General features: G+C 33.3%; 1 protein-coding gene across 2 annotated transcripts in view; it reads right to left on the bottom strand.

Annotated features, from left to right (window-relative positions):
* LOC145266671 (uncharacterized) overlaps positions 1-20,760 on the bottom strand; it is a 324,969-nt gene that overhangs the window by 80,086 nt on the left and 224,123 nt on the right. The window contains exon 3 of one of the 2 annotated variants that reach the window (XM_080122609.1): positions 19,189-19,325. The exons of the other annotated variant lie outside the window; for it this stretch is intronic. The gene's annotated coding sequence lies outside the window, so the exon portion shown is untranslated. The remainder of the gene's footprint in view (positions 1-19,188; positions 19,326-20,760) is intronic. 2 annotated transcript variants of the gene reach the window in all.

The raw sequence follows: 20,760 nt of genomic DNA, 5'->3' as shown, positions 1-20,760 counted from the left end.
TAATCGCGTAGATTGAATGAATGCATCTTTAATCTTTAATCCAAGATATCGCAATGAAAACGTTTACCTCTAACCAAATTTTCTCTTCATATTTATTTAAATACACTGTTACTTTTATAGATCTAATTTGTAGACAAGTAAACTCATGTAGTCAAATATTTATATTATTTTTAGGTTCGCCACTCCCATTTAAAACTGATCATTTTTTTATATGGAACACGTCTGCAACACCGTTCGTTTTATCTTTGAGAATTTACTTTCAGTTATAATGTGGTATTATAATTATTATATTAATAACAACAATAATAATAGTTATTATTATGACTGTTATTATTGTTATCATAATTGTTATTATTAACATAATTGCATTCGTTATTATAATCGCCGGAGATTTTCTCTGGTCCTAAATTAGAGGCTTTGTAAATGTACAGTATAACCCGGATACAATAACCCCCGGATATAAGAGAGTCGTGTTGTCCGGTCAGTAGTTTCTTATATCCGGATTATACTGTATTATCATTAATGATCATTGCCATTATTATTATCATTATCATCATCATCAGCAGCAGCACAGCATCATCATTATCGTTATTATTATTGTTACTTGTTGATTTATTATTATCATTATTATTTACGCACTCGACTTTTTCAGGGGAATCATTACCAATGGTTGCATATGGAAGTTCTCTGAGCTTTTAAATACACAGAAAACGAAACGGTATTTGGTATGTTAGTAAAAAGACGGATTGCTGAAATGTTTTTTCCGTAGAAAGATTACAGATCAGCTGAGCAACTAATACGGCAATCACGATAAATTGTAGAAATACTGGCAACGTGTTTTCTAAAAGAAATGCTATGTACATAAGAAGAGATAATTTCTAAATATTTATAAGGACAATAAAAATAAAAAGATTAAGAATAGTTCGTATTAGTTCGAACCCAGCATTCTAATTATTTAATAGAAAGTGACAATATTTCTTCCACTTATAATGAAATTTAAAATTCGCGCATTTATCGAATAAGTGTGCAATGTACTTTTTTTTCTTTTCAATTGAATTCATAAAGAATCATTTAAAATAAATTTGGATTTTTTCCAGCAACAATTAATTTATAATATTCGTTTTTTTTTATCAGATTACTATAAGTAAACATACACAATAAGCTTAAAATGAGATACATGGAATAATCATATAAACACATCGGTCTCTGTTGTATATATATATATATATATATATATATATATATATATATATATATATATATATATATATATATATATATATTAAATTCGAAGTACAACGGAATTGTAATAGTTTAAAAGCGAAGTGGGGCATTTTTTTTAAAACCTTATAAAAAAAAAAGATCGACTATAATGTACAAAGAAACAGGATCGACTAAAAGTAAGAAAAATAAATGGAAAAGGAAGAAGATCGACTAAAAGGGAGTGAAAGAGAAAAGAAAAGGGGGAACGGTGAAGAAACTTGAAGTACTTTTCGCCGACTGTCTTCAGAAGTAAATGTTGGCATGTTGGCATGAAGTAATTTCTATCAGGGGGAAAAAAACACCGTGACGCCTGTTTAAAAACTTTCAACGAACGTATGTGGTCCATCTGTTTGCAAAGAACAGGTCTGCAACAGTTTATTGTAAGAGCCTCCAAAAATCCGATATATATATATATATATATCTATATATATATATCTATATATATATATATAATAACCGTTTTCAAAACACTTAACGACGTTAAAATAGTGTGATGACTGATAACAAGCAAATAGATGTCATCTTTTAAATAATGTGTTCTAGTCTGCGTGTGAGGCACCTAATGCTTGATTGCACAAGGTAATATTTTTTAAGTCGCAGACAACCTGCGTGTCGATGAATAAGTTAAATGCAAAGAAGAATTCGTATTCTTATGACATATCTATTCAACCGTTGCGTTTATAGATTAAAATGATTAATCTAATTTATAAAACTCCCTATGTCTGTCTGTCTTTGTTTTTTTCAAACTCTATCTCTACCAGAAACTAAAAGTCGCAGGGGCCTTAAATGATTGTTTTTTATGGACCGTTTTTATGGATCTTTCGCTAGTTAAAATAATTTTTAAGAGGTCAAAAAAGGGTCAACATTGAAAGAAAATCCTTATATATTTTGTACACAGATTTTAGTTTATTTTTAATCAGACAAAGTGCTCAATTACAAAGAAAAACTTTTTGGATATAAGAGCTAAATATTTGTTTATTAATTATATAGAAGTTCATAAAACCATTAGTACCGTCGGTTTCAAGCCCAACACAACGGGAGACCGTTAATGGTAACACGTAAATAATGTTCAGCTCTCATCAGTCATCTTGTTTTCTGCCCCTGGGAAAATTTTTCTTCGTCTTTGATAAAGACAGCATTAGCCGCCCGAGTATAACAAGAGAACACAATTCAGCATCAAATGGAGGATCATAGAAAGAAAGCCAGCATACTCACCAGCCTCAAAACGATGCCCGCTTTGTGACGCAGAGAAGTATCACACCATAAAGGCTATTAATGATCCTCAAAAGACCTGTTTGAACGTACGCAGTGAGACACTCAACGGATGTCTGCATAGGAGACAAGCGCTACTAATAAACTGGGAAGACAAAACAATAAACGAGGACCCCACCTAAAGGAGTTCTCCAAGAGTATTCCAGATGCAGCCAACTTAACGCATAAACTAGTAAAGTGTAAAGGACATATAGACATTTGTCAGTATACATTAAGCATAAATATTAGTATATATGAAGAAGAATAAGACTGCCTGAAATACATTACACAGCTATATAAAAGAATTTAGAATTAAATTACACATCTACCCTCAACTATTATAATAATTAATACAAAAAAGGTTAAAAGAATAAATAGGATAGATTAGTTACCTCCCTTAGACCACTGAAACAAGGGTTATCTCCCCTTAACTGATAAAAGGAAGGGAAGTCTAATAAGATAAATTAATTATCCCCCTCGCCCCAACAAAAATCAATAGAAGGCAGTCCGGATACAAAACAAACAGTACATAATTACTAAAATGCATTAAATAAAAAAATAAAAAATTAAAAAAGCAGGATATTCATACTGGATTAAAATATAATATACAGAGATAGGAATAAACTATAGTTAAATAAATGCATACATCATTAAAAAAAACAAATAAATGCGGACCTGGACAAATTTGGCCCGGGGCAGAATACAAGATGGCTGACGAGAGCTTAACATTATTTACGTGTTACCATTAACGGTTTCCCGTTGTGTTGGGCTTGAAACCGACGGTACTAATGGTTTTCTTAATTTCTGTATTGTTAATAAACATATATATATATATATATATATATATATATATATATATATATATATATATATATACCCTACAAAAAAAATTCTTCTGCACCACTGAAGTCATTTCTATAGCCCTAATAGAAACCTCATATATCCAGGTTGACGGAGTCTCAATGAGTTCGTCTCTAGGCCCGTTGTCTTTCGAATTTTATACGTCGAACCTGGAAACTTAAATCTTGAATATCATTCTTAAACGATCCATCTACGTTAGGTTCGTTGATGACATATTCTTATTAACAGAAAATCTTAGATAAATTAACAATAATCAAAAACACACTGAAGAATAATTCGGTATTAATTTCTATATGTTAAATAAATATAAAAACCACGATTCCCTTACTTGATATAGAGATTAAAACTGACATTAATAGATTTATTACTTACTCATACAATAAACCTGCTAGTAAATCAGGTCTTCTCAATTTTAATGGTCCTGCATATGACCTGAAACTATATCCGATGGTGAGGTCCCAGCTAGCGGGCTTTGGAGAGTGTGGAGCCACCCCTTAATTGCCATTGCTCCCAGGTTCGACCTGACCCTAAGTGGTAGTACCTGTTAGGGTCCCAACTATAGGTTAAATAGAAACTGATTTTTAAAAAAAGACAAATACATTTTATTAAAAAAAATTTCTTCCAAATAACTGTATTCGGCATTAAATAACCTGAAAAGCAAAACAAAAACAACCAACCAAGCTTCTCAATTTTATTAAATTTTATTGGCATGAAATGGTTGTAATGAAAAGTTTCATCTCCAAAGCCAAATACAATTCATCCACGAATAAATATTTTATTAGGCATAAAACAAACTCTTATTAATAACAATTTTTTACATTATATCGTCAACAAACATATTAAACATACTTTAGCCGCTATTACAAAACACACTAATAATAATAATAATAATAAACATAATAATAAACATAATAATAATAATAAACATAATAATAATAATAATAATAATAATAACATGTTCTACTGTAACCTAATTATGAAATCGACCGCACGCTAATTATGAAATCGACGAAAATATAATAAGAAATGTATTGTACATAAATACATTCCGACCATTCGAAACAATTCTAAACTTCTAAAACTCGTTTACTAATATGCAATAACCCGACACCGGACGACAATTTACTAAAAACTAATAACGCCGCGTATGTTTTTACAAGTCCTCTAGGAAAATATGTCTCCAAAACCAACTCGTATATAAACATGACTAGTATTAGTATATCTTGACGGTTTACATGTCACGTGTCTTCCCCTAACAGCTCCATCGACAAACTCCTGGTAACACATGCCCCCCCCTCCGAAATATCAGGACTTGCCCACTTGCCCAACACTGATGGTGTCGAGATCGAACCTAGGCTAATTTTATTAACGAATCACTTAGAATATAACACTTAAAACTCTTCGGACTATCACGGCGCAGCACGTATAGTTACATCACATTATTTCCCACGAGGCGAAAAATTAATCTTCAATGGATTTATTAAATGAAGCAAGTTACACTGATCTAAAATGGAGACATGTTATAAAAGGCAATATTCGTCTTTCAGGTGCTCAATGCGTTGCAGAAAATAATTATTACTTTGATGCTAACAACTTCCTATATAAGGTCCCTCTAGATATTGTCTCAAATATGAGTCCTTTGCGTGCAAGTGGTAATGTGCCTTGTTTAGGGGTAACAGGAGCAAAATAAAACAATATAACTGATGTTATACTTCAGTATTTTCCCTCAGTTTAATGTATCTTGGGACAAGTTAGCAGATCAGATAAAAATAGTAATATCGTAAAAGAGTTTTTGATTGCAACGATATAAAATGAAATAATAGCGAAAAAAAAATAAAGAATATGTTATTCTGGATACTATTGGATAAACTACTGAACAGAATGCGATTTAATAAAAATGTTAACGATTAATAAATATTCCGTTTCTGAATTTTTGAGATGAGGATTGATTATGCGTATTATTTGGATCCTTCGCACTACTGTCCCCATCTTGAGTTTTTTTTCACCACATTTAGATCGATGAAATCTCCGACCTTCTTCGTGTGTATCTTAACGGACTCATGAATCTTTCTGGCGAACTCAGACTTGTGCACGGAAATTTGGGCGGAACTCTTTCAATTAACCTATGGAGATAGCATGCTCTCGTTCCGTCAGCCATAATTGAGTAAAAAACCAATTGTATTTTGTAATTCAGAATTACAAAATACAATTGTAAATGACTAAATATTCAAAGTAACATTATTCGCAGCCCAAATCAGATCTGCTCGTTATGGCTGCCGCACAATAAATGAATATTGCACCCGGTAGTGTAGCACATAGTAATAATACAAAGCTGGATACTTCATTAACGCAGATGAATTCTTGTCTTGGAATTCGGTAAAACTCAGAGACCACAAAAGATATACTATAATACACTTACCTGGTAAGTTAGTGAGAGGAACATTAATGTCGTTTACTTTTTAAGAACTCCAAATTTGAGAAGTAAAGGAAAATTACATTTGACACTCGATTATTTATGCATCTCATTTAAACGGCAACTGTTAGCTCCAATAAACGTTGTGGGAACTTTGCTTGTAGTAAAATGAAACAAGAAATTGTTTGACAAGATTTTTGGGTTTCATTTTACTAGAAACGAATGACTGCCGTTTAATAATGGGAAGTATATGAAAAACGTGGTGGTCTGACAATAAAGGATGTAAAAATGCTTGAGGTAAAAGAGCTTCAACTACAAAAAATACTGGTTTCTTATAGAAAATAGAATTTCATATTGTAGCAGAAAAGAAAAGTATACAGTGGAACACAGTATAGAAATTATGTAAATTATCTAAAATTACAAAGTTTAATTCCACGTCGAAACGAAAAGAATTATATTCAATTTATTGGTTAAAAGACCAGAAAAATTTAGTGGATAACTCTCTGGCTTCGTTAAGAAACAGACTCTGATCCAGGCCTACCCCAGTATAAGAGTGTGCTCTTAAGATGGTTTACTTCTGTCAGTCTTGACTTTTTATTATCTCTTTCCCTTCCCTACGGATGATATGTTGCTTATCATTATCTAATTGAAACCTATCGACTAAGATCCAGTCTAAAATTAATGCCCATAAAACATTCACAGCGAGAACTTGTATTCTACCACTAAAGCAACAACTCGCAAAAAACATTCACAGCGAGAACTTGCATTCAACCACTACAGCAACAACTCGTAAAAAACACTTACAGCGAAAACTTGTATTCTACCACTACAGCAACAACTCGCAAAAAACATTCACAACGAGAACTTCTGTTCTACCACTACAGCAACAATTCGCAAAAGACACTTACAGCGAGAACTTGTATTCTACCACTACAGCAACAACTCGTAAAAAACACTTACAACGAAAACTTGTATTCTACCACTACAGCAACAACTCGTAAAAAACACTTACAGCGAAAACTTGTATTCTACCACTACAGCAACAACTCGCAAAAAAACACTTACAACGAAAACTTGTATTCTATCACTACAGTAACAATTCGCAAAAAACACTTACAGCAAAAACTTGTATTCTACCACTACAGCAACAATTCGCAAAAAACACTTACAGCGAAAACTTGTATTCTACCACTACAGCAACAACTCGCAAAAAACACTTACAGCAAAAACTTGTATTCTATCACTACAGCAACAATTCGCAAAAAACACTTACAGCGAAAACTTGTATTCTACCACTACCGCAACAATTCGCAAAAAACACTTACAGCAAAAACTTGTATTCTATCACTACAGCAACAATTCGCAAAAAACACTTACAACGAAAACTTGTATTCTACCACTACAGCAACAACTCGTAAAAAACACTTACAGCGAAAACTTGTATTCTACCACTACATCAACAACTCGTAAAAAACACTTACAGCGAAAACTTGTATTCTATCACTACAGCAACAATTCGCAAAAAACACTTACAACGAAAACTTGTATTCTACCACTACATCAACAACTCGCAAAAAACACTTACAACGAAAACTTGTATTCTACCACTACAGCAACAACTCGCAAAAAACACTTACAACGAAAACTTGTATTCTACCACTACAGCAACAACTCGCAAAAAACACTTACAGCGAAAACTTGTATTCTACCACTACATCAACAACTCGCAAAAAACACTTACAGCGAAAACTTGTATTCTATCACTACAGCAACAATTCGCAAAAAACACTTACAACGAAAACTTGTATTCTACCACTACAGCAACAACTCGCAAAAAACACTTACAACGAAAACTTGTATTCTACCACTACATCAACAACTCGCAAAAAACACTTACAGCGAAAACTTGTATTCTACCACTACAGCAACAACTCGCAAAAAACACTTACAGCAAAAACTTGTATTCTACTACTACATCAACAATTCGCAAAAAACACTTACAACGAAAACTTGTATTCTACCACTACAGCAACAACTCGCAAAAAACACTTACAACGAAAATTGTATTCTATCACTACAGCAACAACTCGCAAAAAACACTTACAACGAAAACTTGTATTCTACCACTACAGCAACAACTCGCAAAAAACACTTACAACGAAAACTTGTATTCTACCACTACAGCAACAACTCGCAAAAAACACTTACAGCAAAAACTTGTATTCTACTACTACATCAACAATTCGCAAAAAACACTTACAACGAAAACTTGTATTCTATCACTACAGCAACAATTCGCAAAAAACACTTACAACGAAAACTTGTATTCTACCACTACAGCAACAACTCGTAAAAAACACTTACAGCGAAAACTTGTATTCTACCACTACATCAACAACTCGTAAAAAACACTTACAGCGAAAACTTGTATTCTATCACTACAGCAACAATTCGCAAAAAACACTTACAACGAAAACTTGTATTCTACCACTACAGCAACAACTCGCAAAAAACACTTACAGCAAAAACTTGTATTCTATCACTACAGCAACAATTCGCAAAAAACACTTACAGCGAAAACTTGTATTCTACCACTACCGCAACAATTCGCAAAAAACACTTACAGCAAAAACTTGTATTCTATCACTACAGCAACAATTCGCAAAAAACACTTACAACGAAAACTTGTATTCTACCACTACAGCAACAATTCGTAAAAAACACTTACAAGGAAAACTTGGATTCTATCACTACAGCAACAATTCGCAAAAAACACTTACAACGAAAACTTGTATTCTATCACTACAGCAACAATTCGCAAACAACACATACAACGAAAACTTGTATTCTACCACTACATCAACAACTCGTAAAAAACACTTACAGCGAAAACTTGTATTCTACCACTACATCAACAATTCGCAAAAAACACTTACAACGAAAACTTGTATTCTACCACTACAGCAACAATTCGCAAAAAACACTTACAACGAAAACTTGTATTCTACCACTACAGCAACAACTCGCAAAAAACACTTACAGCAAAAACTTGTATTCTACTACTACATCAACAATTCGCAAAAAACACTTACAACGAAAACTTGTATTCTACCACTACAGCAACAACTCGCAAAAAACACTTACAACGAAAACTTGTATTCTACCACTACAGCAACAACTCGTAAAAAACACTTACAGCAAAAACTTGTATTCTACCACTACATCAACAATTCGCAAAAAACACTTACAGCGAAAACTTGTATTCTACCACTACAGCAACAATTCGCAAAAAACACTTACAGCGAAAACTTGTATTCTACCACTACCGCAACAATTCGTAAAAAACACTTACAGCGAAAACTTGTATTCTACCACTACATCAACAATTCGCAAAAAACACTTACAACGAAAACTTGTATTCTACCACTACCGCAACAATTCGTAAAAAACACTTACAGCGAAAACTTGTATTCTACCACTACAGCAACAACTAGCAAAAAAACACTTACAGCGAAAACTTGTATTCTATCACTACAGTAACAATTCGCAAAAAACACTTACAGCGAAAACTTGTATTCTACCACTACAGCAACAACTCGCAAAAAACACTTACAACGAAAACTTGTATTCTACCACTACAGCAACAACTCGCAAAAAACACTTACAGCAAAAACTTGTATTCTACCACTACAGCAACAATTCGCAAAAAACACTTACAGCGAAAACTTGTATTCTACCACTACAGCAACAACTCGCAAAAAACACTTATAGCAAAAACTTGTATTCTATCACTACAGCAACAATTCGCAAAAAACACTTACAGCGAAAACTTGTATTCTACCACTACCGCAACAATTCGCAAAAAACACTTACAGCAAAAACTTGTATTCTATCACTACAGCAACAATTCGCAAAAAACACTTACAACGAAAACTTGTATTCTACCACTACAGCAACAACTCGTAAAAAACACTTACAGCGAAAACTTGTATTCTACCACTACAGCAACAACTCGCAAAAAACACTTACAACGAAAACTTGTATTCTACCACTACAGCAACAACTCGCAAAAAACACTTACAGCAAAAACTTGTATTCTACTACTACATCAACAATTCGCAAAAAACACTTACAACGAAAACTTGTATTCTACCACTACAGCAACAACTCGCAAAAAACATTTACAACGAAAACTTGTATTCTACCACTACAGCAACAACTCGTAAAAAACACTTACAGCAAAAACTTGTATTCTACCACTACATCAACAATTCGCAAAAAACACTTACAGCGAAAACTTGTATTCTACCACTACCGCAACAATTCGTAAAAAACACTTACAGCGAAAACTTGTATTCTACCACTACATCAACAATTCGCAAAAAACACTTACAACGAAAACTTGTATTCTACCACTACATCAACAATTCGCAAAAAACACTTACAACGAAAACTTGTATTCTACCACTACCGCAACAATTCGTAAAAAACACTTACAGCGAAAACTTGTATTCTACCACTACCGCAACAATTCGCAAAAAACACTTACAACGAAAACTTGTATTCTACCACTACAGCAACAACTCGCAAAAAACACTTACAGCAAAAACTTGTATTCTACCACTACAGCAACAATTCGCAAAAAACACTTACAGCGAAAACTTGTATTCTACCACTACCGCAACAATTCGTAAAAAACACTTACAGCGAAAACTTGTATTCTACCACTACATCAACAATTCGCAAAAAACACTTACAGCGAAAACTTGTATTCTATCACTACAGCAACAATTCGCAAAAAACACTTACAACGAAAACTTGTATTCTACCACTACCGCAACAATTCGTAAAAAACACTTACAGCGAAAACTTGTATTTTACCACTACAGCAACAACTCGAAAAAAACTCTTACAACGAAAACTTGCATTCTACCACTACAGCAACAACTCGCAAAAAACACTTACAGCAAAAACTTGTATTCTACCACTACAGCAACAATTCGCAAAAAACACTTACAGCGAAAACTTGTATTCTACCACTACAGCAACAACTCGCAAAAAACACTTACAGCAAAAACTTGTATTCTATCACTACAGCAACAATTCGCAAAAAACACTTACAGCGAAAACTTGTATTCTACCACTACCGCAACAATTCGCAAAAAACACTTACAGTAAAAACTTGTATTCTACCACTACAGCAACAACTCGCAAAAAACACTTACAGCAAAAACTTGTATTCTACTACTACATCAACAATTCGCAAAAAACACTTACAGCGAAAACTTGTATTCTACTACTACATCAACAATTCGCAAAAAACACTTACAACGAAAACTTGTATTCTACCACTACAGCAACAACTCGCAAAAAACACTTACAGCAAAAACTTTTATTCTACTACTACATCAACAATTCGCAAAAAACACTTACAGCGAAAACTTGTATTCTACTACTACATCAACAATTCGCAAAAAACACTTACAACGAAAACTTGTATTCTACCACTACAGCAACAACTCGCAAAAAACACTTACAGCGAAAACTTGTATTCTACCACTACATCAACAATTCGCAAAAAACACTTACAGCGAAAACTTGTATTCTACTACTACATCAACAATTCGCAAAAAACACTTACAACGAAAACTTGTATTCTACCACTACAGCAACAACTCGCAAAAAACACTTACAGCAAAAACTTGTATTCTACTACTACATCAACAATTCGCAAAAAACACTTACAGCGAAAACTTGTATTCTACTACTACATCAACAATTCGCAAAAAACACTTACAACGAAAACTTGTATTCTACCACTACAGCAACAACTCGCAAAAAACACTTACAGCAAAAACTTGTATTCTACTACTACATCAACAATTCGCAAAAAACACTTACAGCGAAAACTTGTATTCTACTACTACATCAACAATTCGCAAAAAACACTTACAACGAAAACTTGTATTCTACCACTACAGCAACAACTCGCAAAAAACACTTACAGCGAAAACTTGTATTCTACCACTACATCAACAATTCGCAAAAAACACTTACAGCGAAAACTTGTATTCTACTACTACATCAACAATTCGCAAAAAACACTTACAACGAAAACTTGTATTCTACCACTACAGCAACAACTCGCAAAAAACACTTACAGCGAAAACTTGTATTCTACCACTACATCAACAATTCGCAAAAAACACTTACAGCGAAAACTTGTATTCTACTACTACATCAACAATTCGCAAAAAACACTTACAACGAAAACTTGTATTCTACCACTACAGCAACAACTCGCAAAAAACACTTACAGCAAAAACTTGTATTCTACTACTACATCAACAATTCGCAAAAAACACTTACAGCGAAAACTTGTATTCTACTACTACATCAACAATTCGCAAAAAACACTTACAACGAAAACTTGTATTCTACCACTACAGCAACAACTCGCAAAAAACACTTACAGCGAAAACTTGTATTCTACCACTACATCAACAATTCGCAAAAAACACTTACAGCGAAAACTTGTATTCTACTACTACATCAACAATTCGCAAAAAACACTTACAGCGAAAACTTGTATTCTACCACTACAGCAACAACTCGCAAAAAACACTTACAGCAAAAACTTGTATTCCACTACTACATCAACAATTCGCAAAAAACACTTACAGCGAAAACTTGTATTCTACTACTACATCAACAATTCGCAAAAAACACTTACAACGAAAACTTGTATTCTACCACTACAGCAACAACTCGCAAAAAACACTTACAGCGAAAACTTGTATTCTACCACTACATCAACAATTCGCAAAAAACACTTACAGCGAAAACTTGTATTCTACTACTACATCAACAATTCGCAAAAAACACTTACAACGAAAACTTGTATTCTACCACTACAGCAACAACTCGCAAAAAACACTTACAGCAAAAACTTGTATTCTACCACTACATCAACAATTCGCAAAAAACACTTACAGCGAAAACTTGTATTCTACCACTACAGCAACAATTCGCAAAAAACACTTACAGCGAAAACTTGTATTCTACCACTACCGCAACAATTCGTAAAAAACACTTACAGCGAAAACTTGTATTCTACCACTACATCAACAATTCGCAAAAAACACTTACAACGAAAACTTGTATTCTACCACTACCGCAACAATTCGTAAAAAACACTTACAGCGAAAACTTGTATTCTACCACTACAGCAACAACTCGCAAAAAAACACTTACAACGAAAACTTGTATTCTATCACTACAGTAACAATTCGCAAAAAACACTTACAGCGAAAACTTGTATTCTACCACTACAGCAACAACTCGCAAAAACACCTACAACGAAAACTTGTATTCTACTACTACAGCAACAACTCGTAAAAAACACTTACAGCAAAAACTTGTATTCTACCACTACAGCAACAATTCGCAAAAAACACTTACAGCGAAAACTTGTATTCTACCACTACAGCAACAACTCGCAAAAAACACTTACAGCAAAAACTTGTATTCTATCACTACAGCAACAATTCGCAAAAAACACTTACAGCGAAAACTTGTATTCTACCACTACCGCAACAATTCGCAAAAAACACTTACAGCAAAAACTTGTATTCTATCACTACAGCAACAATTCGCAAAAAACACTTACAACGAAAACTTGTATTCTACCACTACAGCAACAACTCGTAAAAAACACTTACAGCGAAAACTTGTATTCTACCACTACAGCAACAACTCGCAAAAAACACTTACAACGAAAACTTGTATTCTACCACTACAGCAACAACTCGCAAAAAACACTTACAGCAAAAACTTGTATTCTACTACTACATCAACAATTCGCAAAAAACACTTACAACGAAAACTTGTATTCTACCACTACAGCAACAACTCGCAAAAAACACTTACAACGAAAACTTGTATTCTACCACTACCGCAACAATTCGTAAAAAACACTTACAGCGAAAACTTGTATTCTACTACTACATCAACAATTCGCAAAAAACACTTACAACGAAAACTTGTATTCTACCACTACATCAACAATTCGCAAAAAACACTTACAACGAAAACTTGTATTCTACCACTACCGCAACAATTCGTAAAAAACACTTACAGCGAAAACTTGTATTCTACCACTACAGCAACAACTCGCAAAAAACACTTACAACGAAAACTTGTATTCTACCACTACAGCAACAACTCGCAAAAAACACTTACAGCAAAAACTTGTATTCTACCACTACAGCAACAATTCGCAAAAAACACTTACAGCGAAAACTTGTATTCTACAACTACCGCAACAATTCGTAAAAAACACTTACAGCGAAAACTTGTATTCTACCACTACATCAACAATTCGCAAAAAACACTTACAGCGAAAACTTGTATTCTATCACTACAGCAACAATTCGCAAAAAACACTTACAACGAAAACTTGTATTCTACCACTACCGCAACAATTCGTAAAAAACACTTACAGCGAAAACTTGTATTCTACCACTACAGCAACAACTCGCAAAAAACACTTACAACGAAAACTTGTATTCTACCACTACAGCAACAACTCGCAAAAAACACTTACAGCAAAAACTTGTATTCTACCACTACAGCAACAATTCGCAAAAAACACTTACAGCGAAAACTTGTATTCTACCACTACAGCAACAACTCGCAAAAAACACTTACAGCAAAAACTTGTATTCTATCACTACAGCAACAATTCGCAAAAAACACTTACAGCGAAAACATGTATTCTACCACTACCGCAACAATTCGCAAAAAACACTTACAGTAAAAACTTGTATTCTACCACTACAGCAACAACTCGCAAAAAACACTTACAGCGAAAACTTGTATTCTACCACTACATCAACAATTCGCAAAAAACACTTACAGCGAAAACTTGTATTCTACCACTACAGCAACAACTCGCAAAAAAACACTTACAACGAAAACAAGTATTCTATCACTACAGTAACAATTCGCAAAAAACACTTACAGCGAAAACTTGTATTCTACCACTACAGCAACAACTCGCAAAAAACACTTACAACGAAAACTTGTATTCTACCACTACAGCAACAACTCGCAAAAAACACTTACAGCAAAAACTTGTATTCTACCACTACAGCAACAATTCGCAAAAAACACTTACAGCGAAAACTTGTATTCTACCACTACCGCAACAATTCGCAAAAAAAACTTACAGTAAAAACTTGTATTCTACCACTACAGCAACAACTCGCAAAAAACACTTACAGCAAAAACTTGTATTCTACCACTACAGCAACAATTCGCAAAAAACACTTACAGCGAAAACTTGTATTCTACCACTACCGCAACAATTCGCAAAAAACACTTACAGTAAAAACTTGTATTCTACCACTACAGCAACAACTCGCAAAAACACTTACAGCGAAAACTTGTATTCTACCACTACAGCAACAACTCGCAAAAACACTTACAGTAAAAACTTATATTCTACCACTACAGCAACAACTCGCAAAAAACACTTACAGCGAAAATTGTATTCTACTACTACAGCAACAACTCGCAAAAAACACTTACAACGAAAACTTGTATTCTACCACTACAGCAACAATTCGAAAAAAACACTTACAGCAAAAACTTGTATTCTACCACTACAGCAACACATCGCAAAAAACACTTACAGCGAAAACTTGTATTCTACCACTACAGCAACAACTCGCAAAAAACACTTACAGGGAAAACTTGTATTCTACCACTACAGCAACAATTCGCAAAAAACACTTACAGCGAAAACTTGTATTCTCCCACTACAGCAACAACTCGTAAGAAACATTCCCAGCGAGAACTTGTATTCTACCACTACAGCAACAATTCGCAAAAAACATTCACAGCGAAAACTTGTATTCTACCACTACAGCAACAACTCGCAAAAAACATTCACAGCGAGAACTTGTATTCTACTACTACAGCAACAACTCGCAAAAAACATTCACAACGAGAGCTTATATTCTACCACTACAGCAACAACTCGCAAAAAACACTTACAGCGAAAACTTGTATTCTACCACTACAGCAGCAATTCGCAAAAAACACTTACAGCGAAAACTTGTGTTCGACCACTACAGCAACAACTCGCAAAAAACACTTACAACGAAAACTTGTATTCTACCACTACAGCAACAACTCGCAAAAAACACTTACAACGAAAACTTGTATTCTACCACTACAGCAACAATTCGCAAAAAAACTTTCACAACGAAAACTTGTATTCTTCCACTACATCAACAAATCGCAAAAAACATTCTCAACGAGAACTTGTATTCTACCACTACAGCAACAATTCGCAAAAAACATTCACAGCGAGAACTTGTATTCTACCGCTACAGCAACAACTCGTAAAAAACACTCACAGCGAGAACTTGTATTGTACCACTGCAGCAACAACTTGCAAAAAACATTCACAGCGAGAACTTGTATTCTACTACTACAGCAACAACTCGCAAAAAACATTCACAACGAGAGCTTCTATTCTACCACTACAGCAACAATTCGCAAAAAACACTTACAGCGAAAATTTGTATTCTACCACTACAGCAACACATCGCAAAAAACACTTACAGCGAAAACTTGTATTCTACCACTACAGCAACAACTCGCAAAAAACACTTACAGGGAAAACTTGTATTCTACCACTACAGCAACAATTCGCAAAAAACACTTACAGCGAAAACTTGTATTCTCCCACTACAGCAACAACTCGTAAAAAACATTCCCAGCGAGAAAAAACATTCACAACGAGAGCTTCTATTCTACTACTACAGCAACAACTCGCAAAAAACATTCACAACGAGAGCTTCTATTCTACCACTACAGCAACAACTCGCAAAAAACACTTACAGCGAAAACTTGTATTCTACCACTACAGCAGCAATTCGCAAAAAACACTTACAGCGAAAACTTGTATTCTACCACTACAGCAACAATTCGCAAAAAACACTTACAGCGAAAACTTGTATTCTACCACTACAGCAACAACTCGCAAAAAAACACTTACAACGAAAACTTGTATTCTTCCACTACAGCAACAACTCGCAAAAAAACTTTCACAACGAAAACTTGTATTCTACCACTACATCAACAAATCGCAAAAAACATTCACAGCGAAAACTTGTATTCTACCACTACAGCAACAACTCGTAAAAAACACTCACAGCGAGAACTTGTATTGTACCACTGCAGCAACAACTTGCAAAAAACATTCACAGCGAGAACTTGTATTCTACCACTACAGCAACAACTCGCAAAAAACATTCACAACGAGACTTTCTATTCTACCACTACAGCAACAATTCGCAAAAAACACTTACAGCGAGAACTTGTATTCTACCACTACAACAACAATTCGCAAAAAACATTCTCAACGAGAACTTGTATTCTACCACTACAGCAACAACTCGTAAAAAACACTCACAGCGAGAACTTGTATTGTACCACTGCAGCAACAACTTGCAAAAAACATTCAATTCATCTATCCGTGTACATACAACCAAACAGGATTTCCACAAACGCAAAATATTTCAAGACCACAAATCTGTTGAATAATTTGCGACTATACTTCTGCTTTTATGCTACAACGTGGTCATCTTGTACAATATCAACAAATATTTATCGACCCCTCCTCATAAGTAATTATATTTTGTTCTCTTTATTCATCGTTTTCAGTAGGTTATTCGTAATCCACCTGACAATCTCTATGACCCTTATCTTCGAGTAAATTTGGCCTCGATAAGTGGTTGCTGGTTAGAATTAAAATTTTAAATACAACTACACAGACAAGGATTTTGACAAACGGAAATGCAACTTTCTATTATAATATTGCTAATTTGCTGGTGGAATAATTTTGTCATTTTATTAATATATATATATTTTTTAAACACATAAAAGTAATAGAATAAAAAAGCCATTTGCTTTTTAAATATTTAATTATTTATTTTCAAGACATGAAGCCAAAGTATATTTTAAATTTGCGGCTTTTCGCAATTTGTTAAAACGTCACGGATTCCTTTGGAGAAAGAATTCCAAATAACAAGAGAAAAACATGTCATACATTCTCTTTACTTCCAAACCAATTTATCATTCCAATTCTGAATAGCTGTTCTGTAAAAAATAAACAGACATAATTAGACGATTAGAATGTTGTGGATTGAAATGCGTTTATTCATGAATAATAAGTCTCCGGCAAAACGTGTATAGAATTTGATTCAATAACAGTTTCCGTTTTTTTTCTCATCAGCAAATGCATACGTGGTGCTCAATTATTGAAATACTTATATTTGTAAAACTCACAATTCTATACTCAAATACGTAATACCACTAGTCATCAAGCTTATTCATGCATATGTCCCTCCGTTACTTTCTCGTACCGATCAACTCAAATTCCCAGGGTGTGAATTACCCAGCATAAAATCTCGAATAGTAAACATTTACTTTTATAAAACCCGCTACAATACGTCACACATAAACTTGTCATTTATCATTCTATGGACATTCAAGTTTTGATGATAAAAGATAAAATATTTTATGCAGGTGTTCGAAACACATTATAATAATATATATAATATATATATATATATATATATATATATATATATATATATATATATATATATATTAAAAATGTATTAAATCTGTTCGAACACACTGTTATCGCACGCTATATAAAAGTATTTACGTTTTATATAGTTACAAGCAAGCCGCCCGACATTGCCCGGTCGTAAAATACGCTTAAATATGATATTTTTTAATAATGTAGATTTCGTATTTATTAATAAAACAGAATTATTGAAAATGGAATTATTGAAAATAGAATTAAAATAGAATTGTTGAAAATAGAATTATTGAAAATGGAATTGTTGAAAATAGAATTATGGAAAATAGAATTTTTGAAAATAGAAGTATTGAAAATAGAATTATTGAAAATAGTCAATATGTATGGATGTATGACAAAATATTACATAAAGAAAAAAATAGGTCTGATATAGGAAAGGTGTATTATCTCGTTTTAAAAGGAAGTGATGTTTTATCAACATTAGTGAGAAGCTATGTGATAGCATACTATTATGTTTTTTTTTATATTCCTGAAACAATATTATTAAACACACAAAAGAAAACTCTCGGTCAAAAACTAATGTAATGTTTGCAAGAGATTAATTGAATTAAATGCAAAGAGTTTTCAAATTCAGAACTTTTTATTAAAAGTTCGTTTTATAAGTTTAAATACTTCCCAGATTATATATATATATATATATATATATATATATATATATATATATATATATATATATATATATATATATATTTCTTTACTATAATAATTAAATACCCACGGACACTAGTGTTTCATCCTTTCGGGAATCTTCAGTGCAGGGTGTCACGATTAACACCAGTCGAATGATTCGAACTCGGCAACACGAGACATCTCTGGCTCGATTAGCAAAGGCCGTATCCACTCGGCTACCATTAACTGCGTGAAATAACGTTGAATTTAAATATTTTAATTTAAAATGTTCTTTACGTCAGTCAGATAGTGATGTAATCGTTATACGATGACCTATGCATAAGAGCTAAATTGACCGACTTTAATTCAACTGAAAGTGCTCAACGATAAGAAACGAATTTCTTAAAGAGGCTGTCGTAATTATTTTTTTACTATAATAATTAAATACCTACAGACACTAGTGTTTCATCCTTTCGGGGATCTTCAGTGTATGGTGGCACGATTAACACCGGTCGAACGATTCGAACTCGGCAACACGAGACATATATATATATACATATATATTTTTATATGTATGAATAAAAAATCAAAAAATATATAAATGTTTATATCTTTTCTGTATTTATTTCCTGTGTGTTGACGTGTAGGAATACAAAAAGTCTTTTGTAAAAAACAAGAATGTTTCCTTCAAAAGCACATAATTTTCGACCGATCCTTTGATCTTCCTCAGTGTATATATATATATATATATATATATATATATATATATATATATATATATATATATATATATAAGACTAGCGAAGGGCGCCTGGCTATGCCCGGTCGTAAAATACACTTAGGTATAATATTTTAATTTGTCCAGATTTCCTATATACTATTATAGAGTCGTGATTGTGAAGGAAAAAATATTTGGGCGCCACTAGCTAAAACGAAACCGAAAGCGAAAGTCTAGCATTCAAATAAACTAAGATGAATGTACAGGATATATAAGGATACTTTCAACTTTGACCCCTTTCGGCCCTTTAAATCAATGTTAACCGGTTACCCATAAAAAGACCGTTCATAAAAGACTCCAACTATTTGCTTTGTAACTTTTCGTTTCAGTGGAGACAGAGTTTAAAAATATGAAGACAGACAGACAAATAGAGTGAGACGTAGTGAGTGTTGTAAATTAGATGAGAATTATAGAAATAGTATTCCGACGAAATAGAGAGATAAAAAAGGAACAACGTCATCAACGTTTCGTCTTTATCGTAAGATTTTTTTCTAGATGAATGAATAGAGGATCCATTCATCGAGAAGAAGTCGTACAATAAAGACGAAACGTTAATAGACTGTAACTTGATATGGTCCATTATAAATAAATAAATATATATATCTATATATATGTTTGTGTGTGTGTATGTGTGTGCGTGTGTGTGTGTGTGTGTGTATCAGTGTGATAAGAATTAATACTACGCATTTGAAAGGCCGAGAACTCACACATTCGCATGGACACGCTGCTTAACGATTAATTGCCTTTAATTTGATTAAGTCCAAATTGGAAATTTTCTGGAAATTAAAGTTTCTATCTTAACTAAAAAAATAATAACCAAGAATAAATTATAAAATAAACTTAATGCCACATGACTGAAAGCACGATTGTAATCGACTTCCATAAAATAATAAACAAACGGTC

This window comes from Euprymna scolopes, chromosome 4 (assembly GCF_053919585.1).
Source record: "Euprymna scolopes isolate OS-2025 chromosome 4, ASM5391958v1, whole genome shotgun sequence".
Classification (NCBI taxonomy): Eukaryota; Metazoa; Mollusca; class Cephalopoda; order Sepiida; family Sepiolidae; genus Euprymna; species Euprymna scolopes.
This window is presented reverse-complemented; position numbering and strand designations above follow the sequence as displayed.